At 40.5% G+C, this 13,142-nt stretch overlaps 1 long non-coding RNA gene across 2 annotated transcripts in view; it reads right to left on the reverse strand.

Annotated features, from left to right (window-relative positions):
* The window catches only part of LOC114487741 (uncharacterized), a 189,227-nt gene that overhangs the window by 60,681 nt on the left and 115,404 nt on the right, over nucleotides 1–13,142 (reverse strand). For both annotated transcript variants that reach the window (XR_008619299.1, XR_008619300.1), the window contains exon 2: nucleotides 1,318–1,405. This is a non-coding gene — a long non-coding RNA (uncharacterized lncRNA). The remainder of the gene's footprint in view (nucleotides 1–1,317; nucleotides 1,406–13,142) is intronic.

Genomic DNA, 13,142 nt, shown 5'->3' on the forward strand with positions numbered 1-13,142 from the left:
TCTGATGTCAGGGAGCCTGATTCCTCCAGCTCCATTTTTCGTTCTCAAGATTGCTTTGGCTATTCGGGGTCTTTTGTGTTTCCATACAAATTGTGAAATTTTTTTTTCTAGTTCTGTAAAAAATGCCAGTGGTAGTTTGATAGGGATTGCATTGAATCTGTAGATTGCTTTGGGTAGTAGAGTCATTTTCACAATGTTGATTCTTCCAATCCAAGAACATGGTATGTTTCTCCACCTATTTGTATCATCTTTCATTTCTTTCATCAGTGTCTTATAGTTTTCTGCATACAAGTCTTTTGTCTCCTTAGGTAGGTTTATTCCTAGATATTTTATTCTATTTCTGTGAAGAATGCCATTGGTAGTTTGATAGGGATTGCATTGAATCTGTAGATTGCTTTGGGTAGTAGAGTCATTTTCACAATGTTGATTCTTCCAATCCAAGAACATGGTATATCTCTCCATCTATTTGTAACATCTTTAATTTCTCCGGAGCCTGCGCTCCGCAACGGGGAAAGCCACAACAGTGAAAGGCCCGCGTACCACAAAAAAAAAAAAAAAAAAAAAAAAAAAAAAGACAAAAACATGGTTGGAAGTTCTTTAAAATTAATTGTGGAGCATGATCAAACAAGCCCTCTTATGGGTCATCTGAGCAGGCTCTAAGGCAGTGTTTCTCAAAGTGTTTTTGTTTTTTAATTTCTCTCCAAGGAGAAAACTTTAATTACATTCCATTTTAATTTTAATTAATTAACTTAAGCTAGTTAATTTAATTAATAATCAGACGCAAGAAGGAGGAGATATGGGGATATATGTATATGTATAGCTGATTCACTTTGTTATAAAGCAGAAACTAATACACCATTGTAAAGCAATTATACTCCAATAGATGTTTTTAAAAAAATTTTTTTTTAAGTTTAAAGTTCTGCTTTTCTTTTTTTTTTTTTTGGACGCGCAGGCTCAGTGGCCATGGCTCACAGGCCTAGCCGCTCTGCAGCATGTGGGATCCTCCCGGGCCAGGGTATGAACCCATGTCCCCTGCATTGGCAGGCAGACTCTCAACCACTGCGCCACCAGGGAAGCCCTAAGGTTCTGCTTTTCAAAAGACACTGTTAAGATAATGAAAAGAGAAGCCAAAGGCTATGAAAAAATATTTACAAGTCACATATCTGATAAAGATATTATATCTAGAATATACAAAGAACTCTCAAAAGTCAATAATAGGGAAATTTAAAAACCAATAAGAAACGCATAAAGATTTGAATAGACACTTCAGTAGAGAAGATATACAGATGGCAAATAAGCACATGAAAAGATGCTCACCGGGACTTCCCTGGCGGTCCAGTGGTTAAAACTTGGCGCTTCCACTGCAGGGGGCACAGGTTCCATCCCTGGTTGGGGAACTAAGATCCTGCATGCCATGCCAAGGTGCAGCCAAAAGGAAAGAAAAGAAAAGATGCTTACCCTTACTGGTCTAAAGTAATGCGGATGAAAGCGTGCAGTTATCTGAGTGTCCTGGTGAGGAGGAGGAACTCTCATACATCACTGGTCAGAATGCAAAAAGATACAGACACTCTGGAAAAGAGGTCTGTTCATCACACACTTACCCTATGACCCAGTGATTCCACTCCTGGGTATGTTCCCAAGAGAAATGAAGACCTAAGTCCACACAAAAGCTAGTTCATGAATGTTTGTGGTAGCTTATTCATAACCCCCCAAACGGAACACAACTCGAAGTCCAGTGGCTGGTGAATGAACAATCTGTGATAAATCTATAAAATGGAATACTTCTCAATAATAAAAAGAACTGAAGTACTCACAGCAACAATAACAGGAATGAATTTCACAAGTGTTATGGTAAGTGAGAGAAGTCAAATTCTAAAGGCTACATATTTTATAATTCCATTTATATGACATTCTGGAAAAGGCAAGACTAAAAGAACAGAGAATAGATGAGTGCTTGCCAGGGGCTAAGGGTGGGGGTGGGGATGAATGACTACAGAGAACACAAGGGAACTTTTTGAGGGGATGTGAGATTTCTATCTCTTGATGTGGTAATGATTACCTGAGAGTATATACATTTGTCAAAATTTATAGAATGGTAACATCAAGAAAATGAACTTTACTGTATACAAATTATACCTTAAAATATTTTTTTAAATGTTAAATGTAAGGAAGGGTTTTGTGACAAATACTCTATTTTACTTTCATTCCTTCTCTATCAGATCCTCCCCAGGGAGGTCCTGTTTGTCAGGTGCTGCCCAACAGCTCAGAAATCTGGACTAAATAGTGGGGTCTTTACTCACAGTGTGCTGGGGAACGTACAAGAAAATCTGGCTGTTTTAGGACAGCATATTCTTTGCTGTGACAGAGTCAGCCAGGAGACGTGCTACGGTTGTGGAGGAAGAAGAATAAGAAAGCTCCCTACTAAGTCTTTACCAGAGCTGAGGCCAGTAGAACAATTAGAAGGGGAGGCAGAGGGCGCCCGGTGTAAGGAACAGCAGGAGTGAACCCAGAGGGCAGCAAAGAGCCAAGGGAAGCGGATCCTCTCCTCCTCCCTCCGCAGCTGCTGTTTGGGGGATCAAACAGCCAACGGGAGCTTAACTGACCAGCACTGAACCCTCCAAGAACAGAAGGAAGGCTGGTTCCCTGACCTGCTGCCCTCACAGCACAGACATTTAGAACATACTTGCTAAGTTCTGCCTCAGAGTCAAATTCCAACCGACGAACACTGAAAACATAGAGGACATGATTAAAATGGAAAACCACAGTGATAATTGTTGACAGAATCTTCGATGGGTTCTGAAGTTAACACTTGAAAGTATGATGAACAACAAGAATATTTACATTGTCTCAAAGTATGTCCTTACAGCATTTTACCAAAGGGAAAATAGGAGGATCTACAATGAAGAAACTCTGTAGATACCACCTTCATCAAGTAATGGAGTAAACCTCTGCCAGAGATAAGACAGGTTGACACCATGTTTCCTCAATATGATACACTGAAAGGGCAAAGTACACACAAAGTATCACCACATTGGGGATTAAGATTTCAACATATGAATCTCGGGGGACACAAACATTCAGTCCATAACAAATGCACAGCCTAACTCTAATTCTGAGAGAAACATTGGAAAAACTCAAATTGAAGGATACTCCATGAAATAACTGAGCAATATCCTTCAAAAGTTCCAAGGCCATGAAAAAGAAAGAAAAACTGTCATAGATGGGAGAAGTCTAAGAAGATACAGCAACTAATTGCAATGTGGGATTAGCTTCTAGACCAGAAAAATGGCATTAATGGGAAAACTGGTAGCATTCAAATAAGGTCTGTAGGTTATATCAATGTTAATTTCTTGACTTTTATAACTGTAGCAGAACCCTGTAAGATGCCAACATTAGGGAAAGCTGGATGAAGGGATTATGGGAACTCTCTGAACTATATTTGCAAGTTTTCTGTACATCTGAAATTATTTTGTCAAAAACTTAAAAAAAAGAAAATGTTTTCTAAAGAGAAGCAGGATAACAATAGAACTTTTTACATCTGTGCACAAGGACATTCCTTCTATGTTAGTTATTTTTATTTATTTATGTTTTTCCCTAGACTTAACAAAGCCCAGTTATGAGCTTCTGTAACTAGAGGCAACAAAATCATTTTGTAGGACAGAAACGTGCTCTTACTTTGTCCTTTTGTCTTAAAGCATCATAGGATGACGTATTCAAAAGTCATCTAGTCCATCCCAGTTCTCAGGAGTCTCAAACCTAAACTCCCTCAGATATGAGAAAACCTATGCTATGCACTACATTCCACATACAATCAATGTTATGAAATCCTCACAACTCTAAGTTCAGTCCCACATGCTGCAGAATAGAATATATCTGTGATTTGCTTGAAAGTCAGAGATTATCCCTCTCAGTCAAAAAGTTTTAACTGCAAATCAGGGAACTGGGGCTTAGAGTCAAGAATACGTACAGCAGCCAATAGGCTGATGCTGCTGTCACCACTGGCTACTCGCCAGGGTCAAGTTTCCATAAGAATGTCAGGTTTTCTTGTGTGCATCTATGCTCTCTTTAGCTCTCTCAGACACTGTGGTTTTGGTTTCTGTCTGAAGAACTAAAGGACAAGCCGAAAGAACACATTTTTCTCGATAACCTTTAGTATGTGAAGCCAGAGTGGGTTTTAGGATCCAACTGCAATTGAAGTATGTAGAATGAATCCTTTCTAATGCTACCGGAGTATAAGGGACTGTTGGCATTTACTCAGACCAGCCTCCATTTGCCTTTCCTGACTGCCTCAGTTTCCTCAGGGTAATTAACTCTCCTCCACTCTGTGCAGTCTTAGTGGGACAACAAACCCAAGTGCTTGCACACACACAGCAATAGTTGATGGTGACCTTGAGGGCTCCTGCTAGATCCTTCCTTTTACTTTCTTGGTACATCCACAGGCATACTTTATGTCCTGATGTTGGCCAATTTATCCCTTCATTCTCAAACTTTGAAACTTGAGTTGAGTAATGCAAGTAGCAAAAATTGCTACAGTTCAATTCCTCCAGTTTTTTTACCCCCGTGAGGCTGGGGGGGTGGTCCTGCTGAGGAAGCACTCTGAATTCCCTGGGTCTTACTTGTTTCAAACCCAGTTCTTCATCTTTCTTCATCCTATGAGCTGGACCACACCCTTCCAATAAATTCCCTGATACCAAACCAGACAAAAACACTACAAAAAAAAAAAAGAAAATTACAGGCTAATATCTTTGATGAATAAAAATGCAAAAATCCTCAACAAAATATTAGCAAACCAAATCCAAAAACACATAAAAAGGATCATACACCATGATCAAGTTGGATTCATCCCAGGGTCACAAGGATGGTTCAACATACAGAAGTCAATCAATGTGATATGCCACATCAACAAAAGAAAAGACAAAAACCACATGATCATCTCAGTAGAAGCAAAAAAAGCATTTGATAAAATTCAACAACCATTCATGATTAAAAACTCTTACCAAAGTGGGTATAGAGGGAACAAATCTCAGCATACTAGAAGCTATTTATGACAAACCCACAGCCAACATAATGCTCAACAGTGAAAAGCTGAAAGCCTTCCCACTAAATTCTGGAACAACACAAGGATGCCCACTCTCACTACTTCTATTAAACATAGTACTGGAAGTCCTAGCCACAGCAATTGGAAAAGAAAAAGAAATTAAAAGTATCCAAATTGGAAGTGAAGAGATAAATAGGTCACTATTTGCAGGTGACATGATACTCTATATAGAGAACCCTAAAGACTCCACACAATAACTATTAGAACTAATAAATGAATTCAGCAAAGTAGCAGGATACAAGATTGACATACAGCAATCTGTTGTATTTCATTGCAATGAAATATCAGAAAGAGGAAGTAAAGAAGCAATCCCACTTAAAATTGCATCAGAAACATAAAATAACCAGGAATAAACCTAACCAAGGAGGTTAAAGACCTATATGCTGAAAACTATAAAACACTGATAGAGGAAATTGAAGATGATTCCAAAAAATGGAAAGACATCCCATGCTCTTGGATTGGAAGAATTAATACTGTTAAAATGGCCATACTACCCAAAGCAATCTACAGATTTAATGTGATCTCTATCAAAATACCTTTGACATTTTTCACAGAACTAGAATAGTACTAAAATTTAGATGGAACCACAAAAGACCCAGAATTGCCAAAGCAACCCTGAGGAAAAGAACAAAGCTGAAGGCATAACCCTTTCAGACTTCAGACAATACCACAAAGCTACAGTAATCAAAAGGGCACAAAAACAGACATGTAGATCAATGAAACAGAATAGAGAGTCCAGAAATAAACCCACACACCTATGTCAATTATTCTACAACAAAAATTCAAGAATATACAATGGAGAAAAGACAGTCTCTTCAGCAAGGGTGTTTGGAAAGCTGGACAGCTACATGTAAATCAATGAAATTAGAACACTCTCTCATACCATTTACAAAAATAAACTCAAAATGGTTTAAAGACCTAAATATAAGACATGACACCACAAAATTCCTAGAAGAGAACATAGGCAAAACATTCTCAGACATAAATTGTAGTAATATTTTCTTAGATCAGTCTCCCAAGGCAAAAGAAATAAAACCAAAACTAAACATATGAGACCTAATCAAACTTAAAAGCTCTTGCACAGCAAAGAAAACCACAGACAAAATGAAAAGACAACCTACAGAATGGGGGAAAATATTTGCAAACATGAAATTGACAAGAGATCAATATCTAAAATATGCAAACAGCTCATACAACTCAATATCCAAACAAACAACTCAATCCAAAAATGGGGAGAAAACTTTCTTCAAAGACAACACACAGATTACCAACAGTCACATAAAAAGATGCTCGACACTGTTAATTATTAGAGAAATGCAAATCAAAACTACCATGAGGTATCACCTCACACTGGTCAGAATGGCAATCATCAAATGTCTACAAATAATAAACACTGGAGAGGGTGTGGAGAAAAGAGAACCCGCCTACACTGCTGGTGGAAATGTAAATTGGTGCAGCCACTATGGAGAACAGTATGGAGGTTGCTTAAAAAACTAAAAATAGCACTACCATATGATCCAGCAATCCCACTCCTGGGCATATATCCAGAAAAGATAAAAACTTCAATTTGAAAAGATACATGCACCCCAATGTTCATAGCAGCACTATATATTTACAAAAGCCAAGACATGGAAACCCCCCAGGTGCCCATCGACACACAACTGGTTTAAGAAGATGTGATATAGACACTGAATGAAATGGTGCTCTCTCAGCCCATTTGAAAGTATTCTATTGTATTTTTGCCAAGTCCAGGGCAAACTTTTTTAAACCAATCTTTTCCTTTTAAACCACATTAGTGAAATTTTACTGTTTATGTTTTCTCGTGTTTGATTATAGAGTAGAAGGATTGGTGGAAGTAGACCGGAGAGGTAGGAAAAAAATTGAGAAAACTTTGCCAAGAAGAGAAAGTTCTGTCTTTAATTGAACTTGGTATAGAGCAAAAGTAATTTAGCTCTGTGAAAAGGGCTTTTGCTTTCTCTGACCTGAATTTTATTTTAATAATCCAGGAGCAGTGCCACAGACACACGCTCATGACCAACCTTAATTTAAATTTGTTTCCACCAGGACAATATATGTGCTACCAGCAGGACTGCCGGTATGATGCATTCAGGAATGAATAGGTTGGGGAGGGTACTCTGCTGTGATTCAAGAGATCACAACTTTTACAAGATTTTATAGAACTTCTGTGGTTAATTAAAATAAAACCAGATGCTTCCCTCTCCCATATCTGGGTCCCCACCTTCCCAGGTATGACCAAGGTTGAAGTGACCTGACCTCAGTGTCCATCTCTTCCATAGGAATCCATATACATAAGTGACTGCTGTCAACAATGGCTTTTATAAGTAAGACTCACACATGCACAAAAAGCTAGCTAAGCATTTTTTAAAGGATTACGACAAAAGTCCTATGATGTTTTTCCTTCTATATTTTGTATCATATGGAAAGAGGGGAGGGAAAGCTGTTACTCCATGCCCAGCCTCAGACCTGGGAGCCCATCATGGAGGTCTGGGGTTTCTTCCTGAATCCCACCAGGGCGCGGAGCACCAGAGAGAGTACCGTGGACTGAGTTGCCAGAAATGGGGAGGACTAGGTGAAGGGCTCGGTGAGTGTAGTTTTGTGGGGGATATGGTAAAGAGCTCTCACCTTCCTTCTCTTGATAGTGGCACGGGGACAACCATTTGAGAGAAGGTGGGAGAGTAGTAAATGCTTGGAACAACTGCTGTGTAAAATGGAATAAAGGAGGGGGGCACTGAGACTGAGAAAATAATTGCTGAGCAGTGTGGCGGCCCTGGGAAGGCTGGGAGTCAGGCTGCCTATCAGTCAGATGGGGGGACTCTCTTGCACCAATCTTTGGATGGGATTGAGTCCAGGTTAAGGGAGACAGGACAGGAGCAGAGAGTGTGATGAGGCAGCAAGAACGGCCGGAATTAGAGATCGCGGTTGCAGAGCCCTCCATCCTCTTTCGCGAGTGGCACTCTGAGAAGTCAGGGACGATTTTAGCAGAGAAACTGTGCTACCCTTACTCATCCTCGAGGTGTGAAAGCTGAAGCCACAGCTGAGTCATGCCATGAACAACAGCATCCCCTGTTGGCCGAGCCTAGCCTTTCTGATTGGATGCACATAGGGGCCTCTCTGAGTTGGCACCTCTGCTGTGTTGCCTCACGCATATAATTCTGAGTCCAAAGTCTGTCTTTCTTGTTCAGTGACCACATTTTTACATACTTGATACATATACTTGAGGGCTTAAGGAATGAGGAAACTTGAGGTCAAAGAGGACCTGAATTATCAAGTAGAGATGGGCACCATCTGGCTCCCTGAGCCTCCACCAATTGCAATAACTGCAAAATTAGAAAGTGATCTGATACAGCCTAAGCAAGGTACTTTCCAAGCCTTAGTTTTCTTTCCTGTAGAATAAAAACTGCTTTTAATAGTAATAACCTCCTCATGGGGGGCTATTCGATGGCATATAAAGCACTTTGAAAAACCTTTGGGCACTTAGGTGCTCAGTAATGGGTAGCTATAAATGAGGTAATGAGCACACACAGTGCAGTATATCCAGCTCTATCTCGCCTGTTAAAACTGCGTTGTCTTAGCCTGAATTCTCAAAAAAACAGTGGCTGAGCCAATAGCTTATCTGAACTCTTTTATTAGGGAGTACAATCCCAGGGAAGCAGAAGTGAGAGAAAGGGAAGGGGTCAGGGAAGAGCAAATATGAGGGGTGCACCACAGAGATGGCCAATGTTTCATATTAAGACCAACTAATTGCATCACTTCAAGGGACCATCTTCTGAGAGTCCATAAGGGCTACTGCATCTTAAGATAGTCCGTGGGGAGGAGGTGAGGTGTGAAGCAAGAGGGAGGAAAATTTATCCACTAACTCTCAGTTCCCATCTCAGTTCCCACTGATCGAAGGTTTATCCCCTGGGGCATTAATTCCTCTGCACTTTGGTATGTATCGCCGTGAGTTCCAAGCAGGTCCCGATGTATCTTAAGTCTCAATGTCAACCGGGAAGCCCTGTGTTGAAGACAAGAGGCTCAAGCCGTGGGCTTGAGACAAGCTGCTGTCAGGTAATTCTTGCTCAGTATCGCGTGAGGCCATGGCAATTATGAGAACCTACGTGAAGTTTGTCTCCAGAGTGAAAGCTGGAGAGAAAAAATGGCCAAGAGTCTTGGAGACAGATGAGCCTGGGATGATGTGAAGTGGAACTAAAATTTCCTGACATACCTAGGTTTTGAAAAGCCCTTTTAAACATATTGAATTATACTTCTTCACTTAAACATTTCAAGAGAAGGAGCTAGAATTCCAACCTTCATGGATTCCTAATATTCAAGCTTCTGTTTACTTGGCAGTTCCCCTTAACCATAACAAATAGCTGTTGGTACAAAAATCAAGAGTTAAGTACTAGAGGGGTACTTAACAAATCAAACATTTTGTAAGAAAAAGCCTTTATTCTGTGCCATAATTGCCCTTTAACCATTCTGTTTTGATATGTTGGATTTTCTACCAATAAAATGCTCTTGTAAAAAAATAATGTTCTTGTACAATGTCTTTCTTTGGAGGGACTATTTTTGTTCAATTTGCCATTAGATTCTGCGACATTGGAATTCTTAGTATCTTCTGCTGAAATGTAAAGGCTATTTGTTACACAGTCTATCTGACTCACATATTCAGTCTCAAATTCCTCAAGAGAAGAGGTAGCTCCTTATATATCTTGTACTCCTGAGGCATCTCTAGAGAATAACAAGCTTTCAATTAATATTTGTTGAGTGGGAAACAACCTAGATACCAGACATTAGGAGACTATTAAATAAATGGTAGGGCAGCCATACAATGGAATTTCACACAGCACAGTTGTAAAAAAAAAAAAAAAAATAGGAGTTTCCCTCTAATATAGACATGGAGAGATGGAAGACGGTTATTTTAAGTGAAATAAACAAGGTTCAGAACTAATGTATAGAATAATCCTATTTTGCTTGTACATGCATACACACTTGTATGTGGATATGCACATTTAGAAATCTAGAGGGACTTTCCTGGTGGCACAGTGGTTAAGAGTCTGCCTGCCAACAGGAATAAAGACATAGAGAATGGACTTGAGGACACGGGGACGGGGAAGGGTAAGCTGGGACGAAGTGAGAGAGTAGCATTGACATATATACACTACCAAATGTAAAATAGATAGCTAGTGGGAAGCAGCCGCATAGCACAGGGAGATCAGCTCGGTGCTTTGTGACCACGTAGAGGGGTAGGATGAGGAGGGTAGGAGGGAGATGCAAGAAGGAGGAGATATGGGGACATATGTATACATATAGCTGATTCACTTTGTTATACAGCAGAGACTAACACAACACTGTAAAGCAATTATACTCCAATAAAGATGTAAATTTTAAAAATTTAAAAAAAGAATCCGCCTGCCAATGCAGGGGCCATGGGTTTGAGCCCTGGTCTGGGAAGATGCCGCGGAGCAACTAAGCCTGTGCGCCACAACTACTGGGCCTGCGCCCTAGAGCCCACGAGCCACAACTACTGAGCCTGAGTGCCACAACTACTGAAGCCCTCGCGCCTAGAGCCTGTGCTCCACAACAAGAGAAGCCACTGCAATGAGAAGCCCACGCACCGCAACGAAGTGTAGCCCCCGCTCGCCGCAACTAGAGAAAGCCTGCGTGCAGCAACAAAGACCCGACGTAGCCAAAAATAAATAAATAAATTTATTTTTTTAAAAAAAGAGAGAGAGGGCTTCCCTGGTGGCTCAGTGGTTGAGAGTCCGCCTGCCGATGCAGGGGACACAGGTTCGTGCCCCGGTCCAGGAATATCCCACATGCCGCGGAGCGGCTAGGCCCATGAGCCATGGCCGCTGAGCCTGCGCGTCCAGAGCCTGTGCTCCGCAATGGGAGAGGCCACAACAGTGAGAGGCCCGCGTACCGCAAAAAAAAAAAAAAAAAAAGAATCCATACACTAAGATATAAAAAAATTTGTCGTGTCTTGACACTTGTATTTCAATATAATTGGTTTCCTTTGTAATTCTATGTACTTTATGCCTCTAAGAACACTATTTTGAGAAGGAATCCATGGGATTCAACTCACTGCAAATAACGAGAGAATCAGCTGGGACCAGAGCAACCACTCAGCTAAGTCTAGCCAAAATTGCCCACCCACGTTATGGGAGAAATGAAATGGTTCTAGTTTGACCCACTGACATTTGGAGTGGTTTGTGATATAGCAATAAATAACCAATAAATATCCTTGCTATTAGGTATTCAACATTTTTCTCTAAAGCAACTTTTCCATTTAAATAACTTAATTTTTAAATAGTCTTTGTAGCACTGTGCAAATAGACAAAAAATTCGCTTGACACAAATAGAAGTTAACCGAAAACAGATACAATGAAAACACTAAAGAATATTACTACAATTTGGCTAGATATGTTGTCTGGGAAGGTTCTTTTTTAGAAAAGAGAGGTAAGTGCTAGAGGAGTGATAAAGACACATTACCTTCAAAGTGAGACCTTCACCTTGATGAAGGCAGAAAGACCAAAAGAGAAATATGTGATTCCATGTCATTTAATTCCTGTCCCTTTCTCTTTTATAATCAGAACTCTCAGTGGGTGATCTTAACCCATATTTGGGGAAGCACTGGTTAGGACAGTACAGTCTGACTGGACTTACAGAAAAATGAAATCTTTGTATAAGCGGGTGCTTTATCTCCTAATATTGGGATAAAATGGCCACAACACAGACATTCCACCCAGACAATGGCTATGAAGAATCTAAGATGTCACAGACCAACCTCACATGGATAAGAAAGCTAAGGCCCCGTGAGATTAGACACCTTGGCCAGGGTCACACAGTGAGTCAAGGGCACAGAGCCTGGTATATGAAAATAATTCTGAATAATTTCACTCCCACCACCAGAGGACAGAGAGCAGAGTCCTCATGATATACAGATGTTCAGATCTTATCTGTTAAATTAAGGAGCTAGTAGAAAAGGCACAGTTCTAGCTTTCTGTGAACGCCATGAGTTTAAATGTTATAACAAGGAACCCAAAGGATTCACTAAGGAATAGTAAGGAAAGAGGCAAGGAATTCAGTAACATTGGCTCACACATTGAGAAGATTCATCTCCTTTTCACTCTCTTTTGTCCCTTTGCGTTGGTCAAGGCTTTGCATCTAGCCTGACACATATATCAGTAAATGATATTTATAATTAATAATGATAATGCTGGGACTTCCCTGGTGATCCAGTGGTTAAGACTCTGTGCTTCCAGTGCAGGGGGCGTGGGCTCAATCCATGGTCAGGGAACAAAGATCCCACACAGTGCACGATGTGGCCAAAAAATTTAAAAATATAATATGTAATTTTAAAATTTTTTAAATAATGATAATGCTAATATTAATAACACTAATAAATAGCTGAGCAGTTAAGAACATGGGCTCTGGATTTGAACTTCATCTCCTTGCACATACCAAATTTCCTACCCTGGCAGCTGAATTTGCTTCTCTGAGCCTCAATTTCTTCATTTGTAGAACGTGCATTAAAAAGTATTTACAACAGGGCTTCCCTGGTGGCGCAGTGGTTGCGCGTCCGCCTGCCGACGCAGGGGAGCCGGGTTCGCGCCCCGGTCTGGGAGGATCCCGCGTGCCGCGGAGCGGCTGGGCCCGTGAGCCGTGGCCGCTGAGCCTGCGCGTCCGGAGCCTGTGCTCCGCAACGGGAGAGGCCGCAGCGGAGGAAGGCCCGCATACCACCAAAAAAAAAAAAAAAAAAAAAAAAAAGTATTTACAACATACTTTGTTCGGAGGATCAAAGGAGACAATATATGAAAAGTATTAAGAATTCTCCCTGTTTCATAGTAAGTAAATTACATAGTAACTTTCTTACATATTAAGTATATTAAGTGCTCAACAAAGTAACTGATGATGACACTGATGGGGAGGTAAATCAACTTGTCAGCAGCAACTCACTGGTAAAGCAGAGACTCTGAAACACAGCTTCCCTTTCTAAAACAAATTCTCACTGTTTCTCCATGTGACAAAGGTAGAGCCTTGA

This window comes from Physeter macrocephalus, chromosome 14 (genome assembly GCF_002837175.3).
Source record: "Physeter macrocephalus isolate SW-GA chromosome 14, ASM283717v5, whole genome shotgun sequence".
NCBI lineage: Eukaryota > Metazoa > Chordata > Mammalia > Artiodactyla > Physeteridae > Physeter > Physeter macrocephalus.